Raw genomic sequence first — 24,611 nt, 5'->3', positions numbered from 1 at the left:
GCTTTGGTAACAGCCTCGAGGGCTGGGATGGGAAATATTACAATAACGCGTTTCCCCTGGGCTAGTGGCCTCTCTTTAATGGCAGCCATCTGAACAGCAGTGAGAATTTTCTCAGTGGGAGCAAAGCGTTGTTCTGCTGCTGAATACAAATGTGATTTGTATGCAATTGGGACTGTCTCACCCTCATTGAATGTTACATAGGTGAAACCAATGGCACCAGCAATTACTCTGATGACCAGATGTTTTTTATTGTCCCTTGTGTGTAAGTATTATGCTGAAAGCATGTCTGTTTGCAAAGCTCTGAGAATGCGTGTGTGTTCGACTGTCCAAAATTTACTGGAAAAGTCAGGACGTATTAAGTCATATAGAGATTTTATGCATGATGCGTAATCTGGAATGTATGTTCTGACAATATTTAGGAAACCCAATAGTGATTAGAGTCTTTTAATGGTATTTGGAGTTTTTAACTGGGCGCATTTTTCCAAGAATTGTGGCACTAGGCTCTTTCCTTCACTTGATAGCTCAAATCCCAAAAAGAGGACGCTAAGGAAGGCTATTTTTGTTTTTTTAAGTTGAATTTATAGCTGAACTCGGCAAATCCTATAACAATGCGGGCTACCTGCCTTAGATGTTGCAGTAATTCATCATCCGTGAGATAGATATCATCTACATAGGACAATGCTTCAGGGTCAATGTCGTGCAATATTGAAATCACATGAGCCGCAAACAGTCCTGGACTGTTCTTGTACCCCTGTGGTAAACAACTGAATTTTTCTGGGAGCCTAGGGCCATATTTATACTTTTTGATGCAAAACTGTGCCAATGCAGTTTTGCGTCAAAAATGTTACCGCTGGCTAACGCCATTTCTTTTCTCCGTGCGGGCATCAAATTGATACTTTGATGCACGGTGGCGCAAACCACAGGTGTGAGTCATTTCTTTTTTACTCAAACCAATGCGTCACGTCGTAAAGAAAAACAACATTATAGCAGCGAAAATTACTGTGAGCCGGTTTACGACATCGCAAACCGGAAATGTGCAGTTTTTTGACTCAATTGCATCAAATAGCGGCACAAACACAGCAAAATGTGATAAGGAGAGCCAAAATGGATCCCAGATGCTTGCACAGACCCCAGGAAGATGACAACAGAACAGGAACCAGCCAGGAGGACCCAAACAAGACCCAGGACAGGGAGAAGAAGAAAATAAAGTGTTGCTTCAGTGCAGAGGAGCAGGAAATTCTGGTGAAAGAGGTGACGTAACACCAGCACCAATTGTTTGTCACCTCAAAGTTGCCAATTAGTAGGATAGAGTCAATATGGCAACAAATTGTTGACAAAATCAACAGTGTGGCAGAAGTACGGAGAACAGTCATCGAGTGCAAGAAACGTGGGCATGACTGCAAGCGCAGGACCATGGAAAAGATGGCCAGGAACAGGAAGGCAGCACTGCAGACTGGAGATGGGAGTCCAGCACCGCAGGAGGCCCTGGACCACATGGAAAAGATGGTAGCAGCCGGCATCCCTGAGGAGATCGTCACAGGGGTTCAAGGACAGGACAGCGCAGACTACCAGGAGACAAAACACATGCAGGGTAAGTCGCAGGGGGAACTAAAATGCCTAATTGTTAACTGCAACCGGGGGGGCATACCTGCTACACAAGGCATGGGAGTCATGATATTCAGGGAGTGGCATGGTTAAAGGGGCACTGTACAGGGGCATGGCCCATTCAGAGGATACCTGGGGCACAGTACTACCCTACACCAACAACCTTTGCATGGGGGTATGCTGCCATGCCAAGGATGTTGGAAAGGTAAAGCCAGGCCAGGAGGGTAGGGTACAACGTAAAACTGGCATGCTGTCACACGTCAGCCAGTATTCTCCCTACATGAACTAGGGCCCAATTAACAACCTCAGGCCATATAGCAAGTGGAATTTAACATTGACAACAGTTGCCATTACCACCTCTGCTGTGTGTGCAGGTCAAGTAGCTAATGGCAGTAACATCCCCATGGATACAACACACCCAAATTAGAGGGTTCAGGATGACAACGCTATCAATCCCCTGAAATCAATACAAATGTTACAATCCTGTCAAATGTGATTGTCCATAGTTACTACAAACATCAGCCATTGTCATAAACATTATGAGGTACACAGCACTAATGTCATACCCATGCTGCATATGTCCCTGTGCCTGGGTCACAATAACTCCAATGACACCATGCAACATCCCAAATGTCGTACTGCTCAGACAACAGCATTGAGGGGGAGGACATATGTAACTGGTTACAGAAATACACCTGCACAGTCAGAGGTGGAAATGGAACCCTGCTAGGACCATCAGTGCAATCCAATGTAGCACACAGTTCCCAACATCAGCAGTACACACTACCAATGCTGACATCTGTATCGTGCCATACCAATGCAATACATAGTATATGCTAGATCTCAGCAGCATATAGGTGGATGTGAAATATCAGAGACTGGGGCAGTTCCAGAATGTTAAGTGTGGTGCAAGTGCCATCAGAACACCCACAGCCAGTGAAAGGCCTCACCATGTGTATGGAAGTAGACGGAGGGTTGAGTAGGACAAGAAGGTGGCAATTCACAGTTTGGCCAGAACCAACACCTAGAGGATGTGATGCTGACAAGTCCTCAAACTGACCACAATACATGTGACATGCAGGTGGGGCATAGGCCTGGGAGAATGCTGATATGAAAGATAGGAACAATGAACAGGAACCAAGATCACAATGTGAAAATAATAGAAAGGCAGGCACGTTACATTACAAATCCCACAACACAGACACAGTAAATGTACCATATCTCATTGCAGAGGACGATGGCTCTCCTGCGGATATGCCTGTCCAGGACTACTCTGATGACATGGATGACGAGCTGACAAACATCAGCCAGCAGACCCCCCAAGATGTCCTTGGAACCCTCCAGACCCCACCTTCAGTCACAAGGAGGAGCACAGAACTAGCAGCCATCACAGGGGACCCACCCACTGCCCCAAGTGTACGACCTGCCAGCTCCTACTCAGCTGAGGACTCTGACGACACTGGCACCAGCTTTGAGAGAACTGTAGTTGGAGTACAGCGGGAGCTGGCCAAGGAGGTGCGGGTGGGGATGGAAAATATGGCAGCCAGCCTAGAGGGGGTGCGTTCGTGCATGATGTAAACTGCAGAACAGGCAGCAGCCATGCAAGGGCGAACAACAATCTTGTAGGAAATTGAAAAAAGGTTGAAGGAAATCAGCACAGCTGTAAGAGAGTTGACACAACACCTACAACAACAATCCTGTCAACGCGTGCACAAATGCAATATTGAACCTCTCAGGGCCAACCTGGCTACCTACCACAGTGATGTGGCTGCTATTCTTAAGAACCACCATCTCCTCCTTGCTGCAGTACTGCCCTTAATAGCCCCACAGTTGGCAGCTACCGGGATGTCTGACCCCACGTCTTCAAACACTGAGGTGTGTGTTGCCCCTTCACAACCACCACCACCAAGGGCAGAGGAGACAACACACACATAAGAAGATGGAGACGTGAAACAGATCACCTTCACCCATAAGAGTACCTGGTACTACTAGTCCCTGCCACATGGCCACCTATTGCCAAGGTCTTGTGCTTTGTAACATGCCAGTCTTGCAACAACTGTACTCAAGCACTGTTCTTCGGCCCAATGTTTATCTTGTCACCCTGCCCTGTGATTGTCTCTCACTAACTCATTGGCAAATCCTGTCCCTCTGCACTGTCTGACACTTCACCCCAGCATGTCCAATGACATGTCCTTTTGCACTTGTGTAGGATCACAATGGAAGTTATCACACTAATGGACTCACAATCATGGACAATGTACATATAGCACTACAGCACTTTCAAATAAATTGCACTTACACAACATCTTTGTCTCTGTGTAATGTGACACATCAACTGTGAGGTAGATCAGTGATGTATACCTCAGGTCAATGTTTATAGATTGTCAATATACCTGACCTGAAAGAATGTTGGCTGATAACTATGCACAGTGGTCTGGATTGTACCATCTTCTGCCCTTCCTGAGGGTTATTTCTGAGGAAAATAGAAACTATACACCATAATGCTGTGTTGGACAGAATAATGCTTCCTCAAGGGATGTCTAAGCCAAAAATTATTGCCTTCAAATTTGTCTTCAAGCCAAAACTTACGTATGTGACATTTGACCCAAATTTTACCTAACACACACCATGCTGCATGAATGAATGGATGTATATGAGTTTACATACAAATATGTAACTGGGCTGAACATTGTAACAAATGATAGGTGTGAGTTATGTATACCATACTACATGAGAGCATACTACCACTCACCTTCTAAGGATTCACTTGGACATCAGGCTGCAGGCAGACTTAAAACAGTGTCCTCAATACTAATTCTGGTAGCAAAGTATGTGACACTGAAAACATACATCAAAAATTAACAACACTTTGGGATCCATAGTAACCGTGAGTGGTGGGTGCAATGGATGGCAGAATCTTAGCAAAGTAGCTTTGGTGTAGCTGCCAATGTAACAGCTCATTTGGGATTTGGTTGCAGCATGGGACTGAAAAGCTAACAAAAAAGAGACACTGTTCACTCATGCCAAGGCCCTGCTCCCAAAGCATGTGTCACATGCTGTAAAGGGTTACCTAAATATTTATTAAACAGTCAAAACAGAAGCTAAAAGCAGGGGAAACACCTTACCTAACCTAACCTATCCTAACTACACATTACCCACAACTGGCCCTAACTAACCTAAGCTAAACTTACTTATCACATTTAACGAAATGATCTAAACATCAACCCCCAACCACCTTATAAGACGGAACACATGGAGGACAACATATCCTAACCTAAACACATACTATCTTATACTAAACAAATATTTTTTTTGTATTTTTATATATAAATATATTTTTTTTAAACACCAAAACCCCAACATCACCCCCCACCCATCCACCTACATACATAATAAAAAACAGATATTAAAAGTATCATACCCCCACCCCCCCACCCACTACTACTAACTAAGCTAACAGCCTATACTAACCTAACACTAAGCCCCCTAAACCTACTAATTAAGAGAACAAGGAAAGAGGAGGGAGGGGAGGGAATCATGGCTGAGAGTATGTTGTCTACAAGTTCACCCTCCGCAGGGTCTTTTTTATGGCACGCACCATCCTATTTACTTGTGCCAATTCCTGCTGCAGCCTGGTCATTTTCCTCAACATACGGTCCACGTTCCGTTGCATCTGCTGAAAATCTGCTGGGTTAATGACTGCAGCAGGGGTGGTCTGGGTGCCTGTTGAAGAAGTATGTCCCCTTGTCGGTACCATGCCTGCTGGTGGTGCTGTGACAGGTCCTACAGCAGTGGAGATTGACGGTCCTGCAAAGGTGCCTGCTAAGGTTGGTGCCACCTGGATGGTAGTGGTGGTGCTGGTGGCTGTGGTGGACATGGAAGGTCCCCCTTGGGTAAATGCCCTCCACACTCCGGAGGCTCTTTCATGGCGATAACGCCTTGCCATGTTGTGGAACCCCGACTCTACATCCAGAATGCGGCTGTAATGCCTTTCCTTGCACTGAAACTCCTGAATCTGGATGGGATTCACATTGGCAGCTATTAAAACAAATAGAAAACCAAACATTAGGTACTTCATTGTGTGATATGGCTCGAGAGGTGAATCAGACAATACATATAATGTACCAGAAACAGCCCATATCATCATACAGATCACTGATTGTCACTGAGGAAGTACATGCCAATGCAGCCTACACATGTCCTATCAAACAGCACAGCAATACTCTAAAAGATGGGTAACAACTTGAATGACTTATGCATCATTGTTCAGCTATTTGTCAGGTTAAAAAAAGCAGCAATTCCTCCACCACAGACAGGCCAACTAATGACTATCTTCTTGATGACAATCAAGGGCCACAAGATCTGCGAGTTGTAAATGGAATTGCCAGGATAGAATGCAGTTGCTAATCATGAGTGGGTATCCTAGGTTTGGACAAGTCACTTACAGATTTACATGTCTGTGTACTAAACTTGTATCATCAGTCCTAGGTACACTTTTCACAACCCTAGTGTGTGCCTGAGGGTGGTGTGGGGGCAGGAAACAAATACTTTCAAACAACAAGGACACCCAGGAAGCTTTGGACAGCTGTACATGGGTTTGGGCAGCCCACCACAGGTAAGGAGGAAGTCCAACTAGGATACAGCCAAACCTTGGACAATCCCAGCCACACTTATGTTTGGAAATGCAGATAATTGTCAACATCATTTCCTACCAGTAACACATGACTTACAACAAGCAGATAGATGCAAGCACACATCTGGCCTTGAGCTGCATGCACACCTAGGCCCTTGTACTCAAGTGCCTCATACTCGTAGCACAACATGTGGAGCTACATGCTGCTAGGAAGTCAAACATACAGTTGAACATGTTCATTAGTGAATAGGGAAGCTGAAGTCTGTGGGTGTGACTTTGGCATCCCTATTCTGTGAGAATCAGGGTCTGACTTGCTGACTAAATCACAAATATGGTCCTCTGCTATATTTTCTGATTTTAAGTTTTATCCACAAAAGTCATCCCTACTCACATGGCCATGCCTACAGGACTGACCTACAATCCCAAATTATGACAATACGCTAATGATTGGCCAACTCAAAGATGGGAAAAAAATGATACTCCACTCAAGGAACATATCCGATCATTGACCAGCGCATCACACCTTGCTCTGTGTCCAAGAGAGAGTCAATCACACACCAGCAGCAAACACAACTCAGAACAGAAATATCAACACTTACTGGAGATGTCTGGGTCCGCAAATCGAGCCACCTCTCCGATAGTGTAGGGGGCAGGTCAACCTGTAAGGCATGGAAGGGAGAAATGTGCTCAATGTCTGTGCACTGTACAACACTTCCAAATACAAATACTATATGTAATATTAAATCATAAAGTCAAGCCTCTCAGACATGATGATACTGCATCCAACATACCACTGCAAACATATACAGACCCAGGGACTCCAGTGAGTGATACACACATATCTGCACACATGCAGTGGCCCTAACTATCATGTGGTGGCAAACATGGTCCATCATTAGTTAGCAGACTAATTCATGGAGTGTATTCCTCTCATCATGTGTATCCATGAGAGATATGCAAAGCCACTTTCCTGGAGGACTGCAATACCAGTCACCCAGCTATTGTGACTAAGACCAATTTAAAACACACAGGTACAATGTACAGAGCACCAGGGACAGTTGTTAGCCCTCAATTTGTATCATTTGCTTCATTGTATGTGCCACAGCTATGGTAAGTTGCACCAACGATAGAGATATGAACCTTTGTGCATAACTTTTGGCTTCCATCCCTAATTTAATTGTGGCACTACAAAGTCCAAATATCAGTCTAAGATGTTACCTGAGGTCAGCTATAACTTGTTACGTATGTGTCAGAGTCCAGTTCAGATATGTATCTGAAAAAATTGAGGGACACAATATTTCTTTAAAATATCTGGATTTAAAAGATGTGTTTCCTGGTGCACTCACAGACCATGCATGAAACATATGTTAGAGCCACATTTGCATCATCTATTGACGTGAAGGCAGCACTAACTTACAGGCTCCGGTTGTGTTTTGTAAGTTAGTGCAGCTGTTGCGTCAACAAATGACGGTAATGTGTAGAAATTATTGCATATCTCACAGGCAACTGTATATTTAACTTGCATTCCACATGTCCAAAAACATTGCCTGCAGCATATGAACAAATATGCACATTACTCAGATTTGTACCCTCCAACAGGTCCACCAATCACAATCCCCCGGTGGTCCAGCAGGTCTTGCTCCCGGGCAACCAGGTCAGCCCAACGGTGTTTCAGCTGGTGGTCATTGTGCGGTGTGTTGTAGATTCACTTTAGATGGTACAGGACCTTTGCCCACCGGAGCCTCCTTGCCTCTGAGTGATATCCCTCGATCATTAAGGGTAGGAAGTGGCACACCAGCCAAATAAATCCACCCAGCTCCTCCTCTCCCATCCTGCAAAGATGAGGCCTACCCAACATGCTTGCACAAGAAAAGGCAATAAAGGGGTACAGAGGAGAATGGAGGGAAAGTAGGAAAGGAAAATGAAAAAATGCAACAGAACACAGCCCAACTCTCCCCAAACTAACACTACCCACAACAGACTCGCAACAGTACAAAGACAAATTTAGATGCCAGAAATGACCAAAAAACGCGTACACAGGGTACCACAGACACTTATGAAACACAAAAAGACAATTTACAGACCACACAGGAGACAAATTCACAAAATGCACAGAGAGACAAGTCAAAACACAGCCACACAGTCAGGAAATATCACAGACTGCAAAGTGAAAGTGAAAGTACACCCACTGTACCAATTCTGTAAACAGGATATCCTTTTACATCACTTCCTGCCTCAAATGCGGTGCATTTTTAATTTTATGCGTCAAAATATTATAACGCTTACACTCTGTGCGTCATTTTTTTTACCACATGCTTAGAAATAACCCTGCATCCATATTTTTAAATATGTTTCATACTTAACCAATTTCAGAGGGTACAGTGTGGGAATTACCGCTCAGGGCCAATGGATGTTTCATGGCAATGAGCGTCATTTTTCGACGCATATGTGTCATTTTTTGACGCATGTGCGTCTTTTTTGATACGTATGCGTCACATTTCTGTCTTTGACTGGGTTTGGGTCATTTTTCATTTTTAATAGTACATGACAGGTGTGACACTACAGAGAAAGGCTGATTGCACCAACATTGTGCATTCCGGTGTATGGGCACATGTGACAGATCATACTACTGCGGACCATGATCCTCTACTTGTTGCACCAGATTTGCACTCTTCACTGACGCAATGGATGGCCAAACGTGTGGAATACAATTAGGTATTACCCAATTTGGGCATGTTTTGCGTCAAGAGAGGATGGCAAGGCTACGCAACTCAATACAGTAACTCAATGCCTATGTGTTAATGTGTGTGAATTGGCTCTTACTATTGTAGTTATCCCACTGTGTGAACATCACAAGACACATTTTCACAAATCTGCTTGTATGCATGTGGAGTCAATGTGTCCAACCATCAGATGCTATTCATTGTGGAAATGAGAGAGGAAATGTGTCTGTCATACACGTAGCAACAAATGCTGTGTGCACTTCCTAGGTTTTTTGGAACATAAAGAACATAAGCACCACCAATGACAGAGAATGCACAGGAGAGATAGCAGACGGTTGATCATGGCAATGTTCCAAAACTAAGCCATCACATGTCCTGGAATTTTGGATACTACTTCCTAGGCACTTGTTTGTTTACCACCCATGAGTCAGGCATGGGATAATGCTATGTGGGTACGGTGTTTGTGACACCGAGTCCCAAATACAATCCACAAATGTCATGTTACGCCACAGTTGGAGTCATATAAATGAGCCATGTCTCTCCTGTGACAGTGGAGGCCCAGCAGACCAAGCAGCACGTGTTCACATATTTCCAGTGGTAAAATGCACAAAGGTGTCTGGTTCAAGTGTGTGGGCCAATGTTTAGCCTGTATCATTACTGGGGTCCTTGTTGTCACAGTTACATGCAGGTCTAGTTATGAGTCTGTGGAGCCATTGCCTGCTTCTACAAAGTATCCTTCACAGCAGAATTGAAGGAAAGCCAAGGAGGAATTGAGAACACACATGGGGATAGTCCAGCTATGGCACTGCAGACGTGTTAGATTGACAACAAGGCAACCTTGGTGTGCTGACAGGAATTTTAAACCAGCAGGTTTACTCACAACATTTGTGCACAGGTTGGCCTCTAATATTCCCACTGCATCTGGGAACATCTGTGCCTCTGTTCTGATTAATCTCACAGCTATTCACCACGCAAGCCCCAACAGTATGTTGGCGGCAATGTGAATCAGCGTGTGGACTGTCAGGGTCCTAACATGTGTTGACATTTAATGCACATTATCTGACGTTGTTTGTTGTGCAGGAGGCACCATACCCAATCCATGCATACAGCCATGGTACACTGTCCCTTTTTGTCACTCATGCATACATGAAACCCAGACAAGGGAAGGGCCATGATTAGGCTATTTGGAGACAAGTCCCAACCCATGGTACGATAAGTAAACTGATTATGCTATACAATGTATTTGAGTATTCATTGTAGACCCACCTGACACAATACCCAGGAGGAAAGTGAGGACTTGGAAAGCAACTATGAGACAAATGTAGCCACAGGGAACCTTTATGGTAACTCAGGAACCAGTCAGGCTAACAGGATGCAGGGTCAATCAGGATCAAAAATTTAGCAAGGCAAATACACAGTGAGCAGACTGAGACTGGTCAAAGCTGGAACAACACTGGAAAATGATAATTGTGTTTGTCCTGTGTGTTGGACCGTAAAACAATAACCCAAGGCCTGTGTTACACAAGTGATTTATACAGCAATGTATAACAGTGTTATACATAAAATGGCAGCTTCTATGTTGTTCCAGGCAGCTGCAAGAGCAGTGCATGTTCAAATGGCTTGTCTGCATGGATGTGCTCACAGGTGTGTGCAGCTTCAGTCTCTCACAAGTCCTGTAGGTGAGAATCAAGTTCAAATGGCCAACAGTACCATTCACATTGGAAGCAATGCCCAGGTGATTACGGGTCCTACAGACTACAAGGCAGTGCATTATTCAACCAGAAGTCCATCCAGACAGAAGAACAATGACTATGGCATACCATATTAAAGAGGGAAGCACACTGGATTCAGAATGTGAGTCTGGGTGTGTGTAGATGAGGGATTATCTGGGTACACATATTCCCTTTCCAGTGCCCTCTGAAGAAGGGTGGGGTGAGACAGGGAACATGGCAGTGGTATGACTTAAGACCTTGGCTGGCATGTGCAGGGGATGTCTTGTGAGCAATGCTAGTCATAACTGGGGCAGTCGTGGTATCCATTTGGTGCTTATATGGAATATCTGTCACACATACTCCTTGCAAAGATAGCTGATGTAACACGTACTGATGTCAAGGGTCTGGTCATACCTTCTTGTCACCAATCCAATAGCACATCCACTGCCTCATGTATGAGGCATTTTGTTACCTTATTGACTGATGGTGTCTTAGTTGTGTGCCACATGCCAACATGTATGTGTGAAATAGCTGTGGTCCTCTGATATTGCCTTTCAAATCTGGAATGTACAGGATATATCTCGTTTACAGTGTGTGTGAAGTTGGCTGTACAATCATACCCATCAAATATGATGTGGAATTTTCTGTATCCTAATCTGTATTCCTGCAATGCTCCATGAGGCTACACTCTGATTCTGATTGTTATGGATAATGTTATGCAAAAATGATTACCCAGACCATGATATAGTGAATAGTATAGGTGTTTATTGACATATGGTAAGACAGTGGTGATGGATCAGTAGAGTTAAAAGAAATTTTGGACAATATGTTGTCTCCGACGCAATCCTGCAGCTGTGTTTGGATGGTCTGCCTCATGTTGATGGACAGCATCCTCCACTTCAGGTATTTGTGGGTCGGGTTCGTGTAGGGGAATGTTCCTTCTTAAACATATGTTGTGCAGGATGGCACAGGTCAAAATGATTTTGCACACCATTTCAGGTGATTATAGGAGGCTGCCTCCGGTGATGTCGAGGCACCTGAATCTTGACTTCAGGATGCCAAAGGTCCTCTCGACTATGGTGTGTGTCCTCCGATGTGCCTCATTATAGGCACGCTCTGCTGCAGTGCTTGGGTTTGCAAATGGGTTCATGATCCATAGCTGGATCCCATACCCCTGATCAGCTGAAAGAGAATATGAGTGAGAACATGTTGATGTAGCTTGCACCATGATTATCACTTTGCATGGCAGTTGTTCTCTTGTGTTGTCTGTTGTTCATCTGTGTTTGTGTTATTGTGTGGAATTCTAGGCTTCCAGGATGTACCATCAGCATTGGGTTGTTTCCTTATCTGAACGGGTGTTTGGCTGATTGACCGGATGTGAGCAGTATTTTTTTTAGAGTTGCAGTACATTGTGTACTCCCTTGCATTATGTCATGTGAAAGAGGTGTCGCTTTGTCTTAACTGGGGGTGACATGATACTTCCATACACAGAATCAATTCCACAGTGGTGGTAACACGGTTGCATCTATATATCCTGGAAATCCCATCCAATTTCACATATGCAATAGAATTAGTTAAACATCAGTGAGACCTTTAGATTTGGCTAGGTGACAATGTACAACACATCTCCGTACGTTGTCAGCACTGACGTGTTGACAATTGACTATGAACAAAATTCACATGTGTGACAAATTCTCTGCAGACCTATTTCTCTGCCCTTGCCAAGTCAGCTCCGGTTCTAATGTGTACCTATACTACTGAACATGTTCTAGTTCAGCTGGCCAGGTGGTTGTGAGGTTGTCATTTTAAGAGTCAGAAGGTCTGTATGCCTGTACATCTGATGTGTGTGTGTGAAATTATCTCAAGCCATATGTGTAAGAATGTGCACTTTCAATACTGTCCCATCAATATGTGTTCTTTGCACAATCCACTTGCTTATTTGTAGTGGGCAATATCACCCCAGGAGTGATGTGAGATATTGGTACTGCCTCAATGATTCCATGTCACCTTGGTTGTAGTCATCATCATGCTATGTGTCTCATGGTGTTTGACCTGCAGCAAAACACATTACACACCCCTTACACAGTGCGTTTAGGTTGGAAGGGTGTTTGATTGAGTGTTATTGATGTGATATTGAAAGATTAATCTTCCAAGTTGGACTGGCAGTTGAGGCCATATCATTGTCATTGTGTTGTTTTAAATTGTTCCCTTGTGTCTGTGGTGTGGCATCTATTGTTATTTGGATCTGTCATTTGTCCACAGGTGTATATCCAGATGGGTCAGGATACCACTCATGCCTAGCAGTGTCACAACCTCATTGTCTTCCTGGTCACGTGTCAATGTAGAGGTGTATGTGTTGTGTGTCCTAGAGGGTTGCTATGCAGTGTGTATATAAGTAGGTTTCTGTACTTACCAACAAGTAGACCATTTCCATATCGTCCATCCTGGAAGTGCTGATTGATGGTGCAGTGGCGGAAGATGAGTGAATCATGTACACTCCCAGGATACTTTGCCATGATGTTGGTGATCAATCCCCAGTGATCGACAATGGCTTGCACATTGATGGAGTGAGTGTGCTTCCTGTTGCGGTATAGATGTTCGGTTGCTGCAGGTGGTACAATGCGTACATGTGTGCAGTCAATGGCACCAAGCACGTGTGGGAAGTCGTTGATTTGGTAGAGGCCCTGTTTTGTCTCCTGCTGCTTCTGCTGTGTGTTGGGGAAGCTGATGTGGCGGGTGTGAGGGAGATGATGGCATCAAGTACCTTGGGTAGGAAGGCGGAGAATGAGGGATGTGAGATCCCGGCAACCAGGGCACCAGTGGTTTCAAAGGAGCCACTTGCCAACATGTGGAGTACAGCTAGCAGCTTGGTTTCTGGTGGAATGGTGCGCGGTGTCTGCAAGCTGGTAGCCAACTGTGGCTCAATGTTGCGCAGCAGCTGCTGAATGGCTTGCCAGTTGAGCCTGTACCTCTGAATGATGTCTTGTTGGCGGGGTCCCAGAGGGTTGTCCTGGTGCGGAATATCCTCTCCTGCCTTCTCTGTTGCCTTTGGGATCCCTGCTGGTGTTGTAGAAGCTGCTGTTGTTGGTTTTGCTCTGCTGTTGCTTCTGTGTGTTTTCATTAAGTACTGGTGTGTTTGCCCCATTTTAACGCCTGCCCTGACCCAGGCGTTATTTTTTTACGCAAATCGGGCTGTGTGTCATTTTCTGACTCCGACTCCCGGCCGTGCAGGATTTTTACACGATTGGATAAATAGGGTGCACTGGTGTTTAAGTCATTTTTTGGACGAGAACACCTACCTTGCATGTCATTAACGCAAGGCGGTTTCCCGCACCCAGAAAATGAACGCACATGGCGGAATTTTGGCGTTCGCGGGCTCAGGCGTCAAAGTTTAAATATGGTGCACATATGAAGCACATTCGGCGCAAACAGAGTATAAATATGCCCTCTAGTGCGCTGTAATTTGTTAGGGCTCTAATCTCAGGCGCTATGTTTTGGCAGAAAATACCACTGGAAATGTCCAGTGTTGTTCTGAAATTTTTGTGCACTATGTTGATCATTAGTGCTGTGCTGTGAGAGTTTTGTATAGCAAATGTGCGTGTATGACTGTTTAAGTGTCTGTAGTCTAAGACTATTCTGTACAAGTGATGCGAATTAGCTACTGGGAATAAAGCTGCTGATGACCTGGCGTCCTGAAGCGCTGAGGTCTTGTGTGCAGAATTGAGCGCCACATGTTTTTGAAACAATAAAGCCTTGTGTCTGCTCAACTTGTCAAAATTCACATTTGAATAGCGATATGGGGCCAAATCTCAGCTACTTCCCTCTGTCATGTAGGAGGAAAAAGTAAGTTCCTGCAGCATGCAACAATCTTAGAGACCGAAACGACATAAACTATTCCGGCTCGCATCCCACAACAGTTCTCACTATTGAGGAAGCCATAGCTGCCATTCTAGAGGACCTGGAACGCAGGTCTAATCAAGGGGACTGGGACTCCCTTCAGATAAGAAGCCAAGTTCGCTGCCGAAGCATTGAACGCCCCGTGCAAGGACAGCTGTTTACAAATCATTGATTGGCTAACAGAAGTCTTGCATTCACTACCACTAAGAAAGACCTTTTTCATGCCACTGAGAAATTTGTACGAGAAGGGTAGCTTCCACACCTCGTGGATGTAACTATCCCCTAGCCTTTCATATCTGCCCATTGGAATGTGTTTTAAGCAGGATGTGAATTGAAGTGTTGAAATATGCAGATTAATGACCCCGTGTATTAACCATTCAGCAGATGGTATTTCAGCCACAGTAAAAGGCAACTTTTCTAATGGTTCAATATTTAACATGACATAATTCACTTCTTCCTTAGCCATTAGTTGTTGTTGCGTTAAATTAAATGTGGAAAATATGTCCCTTGCGCTAACAGGTTGCCAGGGAACGTGACCTGCATTCAGTGTTTGTAGTGTCAAACCTAACTACATAATGGACCTTAGCTGATACTGTCCATAGTATAAGGAAGACATGTCATTTTGTATTATGTCTATTGCAGAGGAAACAATGTCGTTTAAGGTGTATATCCGGTCGGACAGGGTATTGATCCCATTATCTACAACAGCTAATGCTTTCTTTAAATTCTCCTTATCTATTTGCCTTAACCGGGCAGCAGCTTCATGTTGAGAAAGCTTCCAATTTCTTTATAGAATGCATATAAGAAGTGCTGTTTGTGATGTTTTCTGGGGCCTAACAGGAAATCCTGTAAGTCGGTGTTATTAGATAGGAGACTGAGGTGTTCTTTAACAGCATCTAGTGAGGAAATCTTCAACCATTGCTGGCATGGTTTCCCTACACTGTATGTTGTTAGTATACCCGCATGTTCAGATGACACATAGTGAGGGTCTGGCCTACTTGTTTTAAACCCCCCAGGGAGTTTATAAAATGTTTATGACACCCATTGGTATCTATTAGCTACAATAAACATTCACCAGGACGTGAAAGTGAAGCATTAAATGTGCCATTTTGGACCCATTCATCGAGCTGATCTTCAGTTGCATTTATATATTTTTGCCCCTTGTAAAATTTTACAGGGGCGGGGACACTGGGCGCATTCAATTCCTTAATCTTTGCTAACCCTAAACAGCTCATCTGTTGTACAGTTTCATTTAAAACATAATTTGAACATGTATCAGGCATGTTCTGAATGAAGCTTCCTTTCCCCTTATTTGCCAATTTTTTGTTCCCCACTCACTTTTTAAGTCAATCGACTTCAGCCAATATTCGTAGCCTTCTATAGCCAACTGGGAAACAAAGGAATCAGAATAAATGAGTTTTGTATCCGTTAATAATATATGTACATTTTCCATAAATGGCAGTTTGAAATACTACAACTCAGCATTTTTAACATAGTGCCCATAAAAGTATTTACATTTTTCAGAATATGTTTTAGAACTCTCTTGTGGAGGAGTCGGACCATGTTCCCATTGTGTCTAATTAAAGATAGTCTTTGGGGTACTTGCTCTGTGAATGAAATGGTGTCCATAATATTTATAGCAAAACATGTCACCATAATTCTCTTTTGATTGCTAAACATTCTTACTTTCAAATAAAAGTAAAATACTGCAATTCAGTCATCACAGAATCAACTGTTTTCACATCCTGGTCATCAGAAACAACACCAGGTATTATTCCATCATTAATGGAAAGTTTAAACACATATGGTATTTGAATGACCTCTGCTGGGCCGTATATATCAAATGTGACTTTATCCCAAATAATCCCATCAGGAATTGGTATAGCAGAAATGTTCACGAAAGACAAGTCTCTGCGCACCTTGTGAGAAAAACATGGGGGTTTAGGACCTCATCCACCAGTTCAACTGTTGATCTTTCAGGGAGATAATGACCATTTATTAATAGAAAGAAAGTAATTACAAAGCCAGTCCAAAGGAGGAAAGCTATTATAGTCAAGGAAAGCCACAGATAGTTCCATGGAAAAATAAAGTAATTTGTTTTAAGGCAGTTTATCAGCTTCCGTGTTTTTGGCAGTTCTGGTGTAGAAGAGGCAAATGAGTCCAAAAAGGTGCCATTGATGTCGGCAAAGTATCCAGAAACAGTTTGTGCAAAAACTGGAGCTACATTTGAAGGAGGAGAACTGGTAGGGTTCTTCCACGGTGGTTCATTGTCAATGATGCCATCCGTCTGTGTAGAAGTTGATTCAAATTGATCAGCAATTTCGGTGTTGTTTGTTATAAGAGATATTAGTGGAACTAATGAAGGATCATTTTCCACCCTCCTAAAGCTCGCAGAGGTGTCATCGTTGCTGCTCAAAACTTGTAGAGGGATATCTTAACCAGTAGTGAGAGGGATTCGGCAACTACTGGTTGCTCCTCTTGGTCTGCTGTGCAGGATCGGCCACATGGTGTAACTTGACATTCTCTATAGATACAAAGGGCCATAGTTATACTTTTTGACGCAAAACTGCGCTAACGCAGTTTTGCGTCAAAAAAATTAGCGCCGGCTAACGCCATTCTGAAGCGCCATGCAGGCGCCGTATTTAATCAATGACATTAGCCGGCGTTAGCCGCCGGCGCTGCCTGGTGTGCGTGAAAAAAAACAACGTACACCAGGCAGCGCCGGCGTAGGGGGATATGGAGCTTGGGCGCCAAAAAATGGGGCAAGTCAGGCTGAGGCAAATTTTTCGCCTCAACCCGATTTGCGCCATTTGTTTCAACTCCCAACCCCCATAGAAATGACTCCTGTCTTAGCAAAGACAGGAGTCATGCCCCCTTGCCCAATGGTCATGCCCAGGGGACTTCTGTCCCCTGGGCATGGTCATTGGGCATAGTGGCATGTAGGGGGGCACAAATCAGTCCCCCCTATGCCACAATTTTTTTTTTTTTAAAGTACTTACCGGAACTTACCTTAATGTCCCTGGGATGGGTCCCTCCAGCCATGGGTGTCCTCCTGGGGTGGGCAAGGGTGACAGGGGGTGTCCCTGGGGGCATGGGAGGGCACCTCTGGGCTCCTTCCGAGCCCACAGGTCCCTTAACGCCTGCCTTGTCCAGACGCTAAAAAACCGCGCAAAAGTGGCCGTACGTCATTTTTTTTTACCCGCCCACTCCCGGGCCTGAATTTTGCCCGGGAGTGTAAATACGGCGCACATGCCTCGGAGTCAATTTTTTAGACGGGAACGCCTACCTTGCATCTCATTAACGCAAAGTAGGTGTCCACGCTAAAAAATGACGCAAACTCCATGGACTTTGGCGCTAGACGCATCTAACGCCAAAGTATAAATATGGAGTTAGTTTTGCGTCGGAATTGCGTCAAAAAAAATGACGCAATTCCGGCGCAAACAGAGTATAAATATGGCCCAAAGTGTTTTTCATTAGCACCAGGCAAGAGTGGTAAAATGACAGTTCTGGTACCGTGTATTCTCAGGACGAGACCGGTGCACAATAGGAAGGACCCGAACTCCTTTTTCACAGCAACTTTTTCACCTACTAGACCCCCAACCTTTGGAATACAGCTGGTAGATGTTATTGGTACATCCTTAGTTCCTACGGAGGCAGCACTGACAGAAGCGTTGTCGTCACAGAACTGTTGTAATTCCTGCAAGACAGAGACAAGTTCATTTATGTCAAAAGGTGAATCTGCCGCCTCCACACCAGGACCATCAAGATCTAGAACATACATTTGAGTTCCCAACTGGCATTCGTATGAAGTACGACCCCCCAGGGACCTTCTAGGCAGATTATTAAGTGCCCTCTGGACTCCATACAGGTGATTAAGCCAACTATGAACCAAACCTAATACTCTGGCTGTTAAGACTTGCTTTAAATATCGGTTTCGTCGCTCCAGGATACTATTTCCTTCAGGATGGAATGGAGACAAGTAATGGAGTTGGACCCCTAACAAAGCCATGGCGTCCCTGATTTCCCTTGAGGGAAAAGTAGGGCCGTGATCTGAGTGGAAAGCCGCAACTGCATATGTGCTGATAAAGACTTGCAAATCTTTAATAACAGTCCGAGCGTCAGCCGAGCGTTGTGGCCAAACCCATAGAAATCTGGGGCAGGAGTCAACAGCGACTAAAATGTATTTGTATGCACTATCCGGTGTTAGGGGACCATAATGGTCCAAGATAACACGTTGTAAAGGTTTGTTGGAAATAAGAAGGGGTGTATGCGGTGGGCGTTTGACGGTGGAACCCGTGATTTGTTGGCAGATGTCACAACAAAGCACATACTGCTTGGTCTGTTTGTATAGGCCTAGCCACCAATAACATGCTTGCAATAAGGATATTGTAGCCGCTACGCCAGCATGGGCAGAAGCAACCACCTCATGCGCTGCTTTAATCAACTCTGGTCTTATGTCCTTGTTGGGAATTATCCGAACACCAATGCCTGGTATTTTTACTTCTGCATCAAGAAAGCCTCCAATGCCATAGGAATATTTAGCAGGAAATGCTTTTGGAAAGGGTGTGCCTTCAGCCGTGGCTTTCACAGCAGCCCATATGTCATCGTCTGGTTTCGTTCTAGAATGAGTTACTGCAGTAACAGCAGCCGTGGCTACTGCAGATTTGGCTGCTTCATCAGCCAGTGTACTTCCAGCAACGTGTATTCCAACGCGCTGGTGTCCAAGTGTATGTACAACATGGACTTTTGGTAGCGTTTCCTTCAGTTCCGCTATCTTCCCCCGCAGAAGTCTGTGTTTGATGGTGTTACCTTTGGAATCTCTGAGCCCATTCTGTTGCCAGTAGTGCAGATATTAATTGAAGGACTGGACACAATAGTACGAATCACAGACAAACAGTGTTAGCTCTGCAGGATCCGTAAGTTTCAGTGCCATCACCAGAGCCTTTAGCTCTGCCAATTGTGCAGTGCAATCCCCTAGGGTTTGCCTGAATGTATGTTGTGGATACAACTTATTACCCTCCATGTAGCCACTCACAACTGCGCAAGCAGCGGAGTATTGATGCTTTGTGCCTATTGCAGGTTGTGCTGAGCCATGGTTGTACATGACTCTTTGATATTGATCAATAGGCAATGTATTTGCATGAACTGGGTGTTCTAGTTCATACTGCAAAAACTATTGTGTTTTAATTTTGGGTCAAAAATGTAGTCTACATCAGTGGCCGTCAAAGGCGTTGCCCATTGAATCCAACGTGGATGTAATGCTTTAGCGTTTGGAACGCTGGCTTTGGTAACAGCCTCGAGGGCTGGGATGGGAGATATTACAATAACGTGTTTCCCCTGGGCTAGTGGCCTCTCTTTAATGGCAGCCATCTAAACAGCAGTGAGAATTTTCTCGGGGGGAGCAAAGCGTTGTTCTGCTGCTGATTACAAATGTGATTTGTATGCAATTGGGACTGTCTCACCCTCATTGAATGTTACATAGGTGGAACCAATGGTACCAGCAATTACTCTGATGACCAGATGTTTTTTATTGTCCCTTGTGTGTAAGTATTATGCTGAAAGCATGTCTGTTTGCAAAGCTCTGAGAATGCGTGTGTGTTCGACTGTCCAAAATTTACTGGAAAAGTCAGGACGTATTAAGTCATATAGAGGTTTTATGCGTGATGCGTAATCTGGAATGTATGTTCTGCCAATATTTAGGAAACCCAAGAGTGATTAGAGTTCTTTATTGGTATTTGGAGTTTGTAACTGTGCGCATTTTTCCAAGAATTGTGGCGCTAGGCTCTTTCCTTCACTTGATAGCTCGTATCCCAAAAACAGGACACTAAGGAAGGCTATTTTTGTTTTATTGAAGTTGAATGTATAGCCGAACTCGGCAAATCCTATAATAATGCGGGCAACCCGCCTTAGATGTTGCAGTAATTTATCATCCGTGAGATAGATATCATCTACATAGGACAATGCTTCAGGGTCAATGTCGTGCAATATTGAAATCAGACGAGCCACAAACAGTCCTGGGCTGTTGTTGTACCCATGTGGTAAACAACAGAATTTTTTCTGGGAGCCTTAGGCCATATTTATACTTTTTGACGCAAAACTGCACCGACGCAGTTTTACGTCAAAAATGTTACTGCTGGCTAACGCCATTTCTTTTCTCTGTGCAGGCATCAAATTTATACTTTGACGCACGGTGGCGCAAACCACAGGTGTGAGTCATTTCTTTTTTACTCAAACCAATGCGTCACGTCGTAAAGAAAAACGATGTTAACGCGGCGAAAATTACTGTGAGCCGGTTTATGACGTCGCAAACCGGAAAACGCGCAGTTTTTTGACTCAATTGAGTCAAAAAGCGGTGCAAACACAGCAAAATGTGCTAAGGAGAGCCAAAATGGATCCCAGATGCTTGCACAGACCCCAGGAAGATGACATTAGACCAGGAACCAGCCAGGAGGAACCACACAAGACCCAGGACAGGGAGAAGAAGAAAATAAAGTGTTGCTTCAGTGCAGAGGAGCAGGAAATTCTGGTGAAAGAGGAGACAGAACACCAGAACCAACTTTTTGTCACCTCAAAGTTGCCAATTAGTAGGAGAGAGGCAATATGGCAACAAATTTCTGACAAAATCAACAGTGTGGCAGAAGTACGGAGAACAGTCATCGAGTGCAAGAAACACTGGCAAGACTGCAAGCGCAGGACCAAGGAAAAGATGGCCAGGAACAGGAAGGCAGCACTGCAGACTGGAGATGGGAGTCCAGCACCGCAGGAGGCCCTAGACCACATGGAAAAGATGCTGGCAGCCGGCTTCCCTGAGGAGATCGTCACAGGGATTCAAGGACAGGACAGCACAGACAACCAGGAGACAAAACACATGCAGGTTAAGTCGCAGGGGGAACTAAAATGCCTAATTGTTAACTGCAACCGGGGGGGCATACCTGCTACACAATGCATGGAAGTCATGATATTCAGGGAGTGGCAAGGTTAAAGGGGCACGGTACAGGGGCATGGCCCATTCAGAGGAAACCTGGGGCACAGTACTACCCTACACCAACAACCTTTGCATGGGGGTATGCTGCCATGCCAAGGATGTTGGAAAGGTAAAGCCAGGCCAGGAGGGTAGGGTACAGGCAGTATTCTCCCTACATGAACTAGGGCCCAATTAACAACCTCAGGCCATATTGCAAGTGGAATTTAACATTGACAACAGTTGCCATTACCACCTCTGCTGTGTGTGCAGGTCAAGTAGCTAATGGCAGTAACGTCCCCATGGATAAAACACACCCAAATTAGAGGGTTCAGGATGACAACGCTATCAATCCACTGAAATCAATACAAATGTTACAATCCTGTCAAATGTGTTTGTCCATAGTTACTACAAACATCAGCCATTGTCATAAACATTATGAGCTACACAGCACTAATGTCATACCCATGCTGCATATGTCCCTGTGCCTTGGTCACAATAGCTCCAATGACACCATGCAACTTCCCAAATGTCATACTGCTCAGACAACAGCATTGAGGGGGAGGACATATGTACCTGGTTACAGAAATACACCCGCACAGTCAGAGGAGGAAATGGAACACTGCTAGGACCATCAGTGCAATCCAATGTAGCACACAGTTCCCAACATCAGCAGTACACATTGCCAATGCTGACATCTGTATCGTGCCATACCAATGCAATACATAGTATATGCTAGATCTCAGCAACATATAGGTGGTTGTGAAATATCAGAGACTGGGGCAGTTCCAGAATGTTAAGTGTAGTTCAAGTGCCATCAGAACACCCATAGCCAGTGAAAGGCCTCACCATGTGTATGGAAGTAGACAGAGGGTTGAATAGGACAAGAAGGTGGCAATTCACAATTTGGCCAGAACCAACACCTAGAGGATGTGATGCTGACAAGTCCACAAACTGACCACAATACATGTGACATGCAGGTGGGGCATAGGCCTGGGAGAATGCTAATATGAAAGATAGGAACAATGAACAGGAATCAAGATCACAATGTGAAAATAATAGGAAGGCAGGCACGTTACATTACAAATCCCACAACACAGACACAGTAAATGTACCATATCTCATTGCAGAGGACGATGGCTCTCCTGCGGATATGCCTGTCCAGGACTACCCTGATGACATGGATGACGAGTTGACAAACATCAGCCAGCAGACCCTCCAAGATGTCACAAGGAGGGGCACAGAAATATCAGCCATCACAGGGGACCCACCCACTACCCCAATTGTATGACCTGCCAGCTCCTACCCAGCTGAGGACTCTGACGACACTGGCACCAGCTTTGAGAGAACTGTAGTTGGAGTACAGCGGGAGCTGGCCAAGGAGGTGCGGTGGGGATGGAAAATATGGCAGCCAGCCTAGAGGGGGTGCGTTCGTGCATGATGTCAACTGCAGAACAGGCAGCAGCCATGCAAGGGCGAACAACAATCTTGCAGGAAATTGAAAAAAGGCTGAAGGAAATCAGCACAGCTGTAAGAGAGTTGACACAACCCCTACAACAACAATCCTGTCAACGTGTGCACAAATGCAATATTGAACCCCTCAGGGCCGACCTGGCTACCTACCACAGTGATGTGGCTGCTATTCTTAAGAACCAGCAGCTCCTCCTTGCTGCAGTACTGCCCTTAATAGCCCCACAGTTGGCAGCCACCGGGATGTCTGACTCCACGTCTTCAAACAATGAGGCGTGTGTTGCCCCTTCACAACCACCACCACCAAGGGCAGTGGAGACAACACACACATCAGAAGATGGAGACGTGAAACAGATCACCTTCACCAGTAAGAGTACCTGGTAGCACTAGTCCCTGCCACATGGCCACCTATTGCCAAGGTCTTGTGTTTGTAACATGCCAGTCTTGCAACAACTGTACTCAAGCACTGTTCTTCGGCCCACTGTTTATCTTGTCACCCTGCCCTGTGATTGTCTCTCACTAACTCATTGGCAAATCCTGTCCCTCTGCACTGTCTGACACTTCACTCCAGCATGTCCAATGACATGTCCTTTTGCACTTGTGTAGGATCACAATGGAAGTTGTCACACTAATGGACTCACAATCATGGACAATGTACATATAGCACTACAGCACTTTCAAATAAATAGCACTTACACAACAAATTTGTCTCTGTGTAATGTGACACATCAACTGTGAGGTAGATCAGTGATGTATACCTCAGGTCAATGATTATAGATTGTCAATATACCTGACCTGAAAGAATGTTGGCTGATAACTATGCACAGTGGTCTGGATTGTACCATCATCTGCCCTTCCTGAGGGTTATTTCTGAGGAAAATAGAAACTATACACCATAATGCTGTGTTGGACAGAATAATGCTTCTTCAAGGGATGTCTAAGCCAAAAACTATTGCCTTCAAATTTTTCTTCAAGCCAAAACTTACATATGTGACATTTGACCCAAATTTGGCCTAACACACACCATACTGCGTGAATGGATGTATATGAGTTTACATACAAATATGTAACTGGGCTGAACATTGTAACAAATGATAGGTGTGAGTTATGTTTACCATACTACATGAGAGCATCCTACCACGGACCGTATAAGGATTCACTTGGACATCAGGCTGCAGGCAGACTTAAAACAGTGTCCTCAAAACTAATTCTGGTAGCAAAGTATGTGACATTGAAAACATACATCAAAAATTAACAACACTTTGGGATCCATAGCAACCGTGAGTGGTGGGTGCAATGGATGGCAGAATCTTAGCAAAGTAGCTTTGGTGTAGCTGCCAATGTAACAGCTCATTTGGGATTTGGTTGCAGCATGAGGCAGAAAAGCTAATAAAAAAGAGACACTGTTCACTCATGCCAAGGCCCTGATCCCCAAGCCTGTGACAGATACTGTAAAGGGTTACCTAAATATTTATTAAACAGTCAAAACAGAAGCTAAAAGCAGGGGAAACACCTTACCTAACCTAACCTATCCTAACTACACATTACCCACAACTGACCCTAACTAACCTAAGCTAAACTTACTTATCACATTTAACTAAACGATCTAA

Source organism: Pleurodeles waltl, chromosome 7 (assembly GCF_031143425.1).
Source record: "Pleurodeles waltl isolate 20211129_DDA chromosome 7, aPleWal1.hap1.20221129, whole genome shotgun sequence".
NCBI classification, from domain to species: domain Eukaryota; kingdom Metazoa; phylum Chordata; class Amphibia; order Caudata; family Salamandridae; genus Pleurodeles; species Pleurodeles waltl.
The sequence above is the reverse complement of the archived record's forward strand: the minus strand, read 5'-3'. Positions refer to the sequence as shown.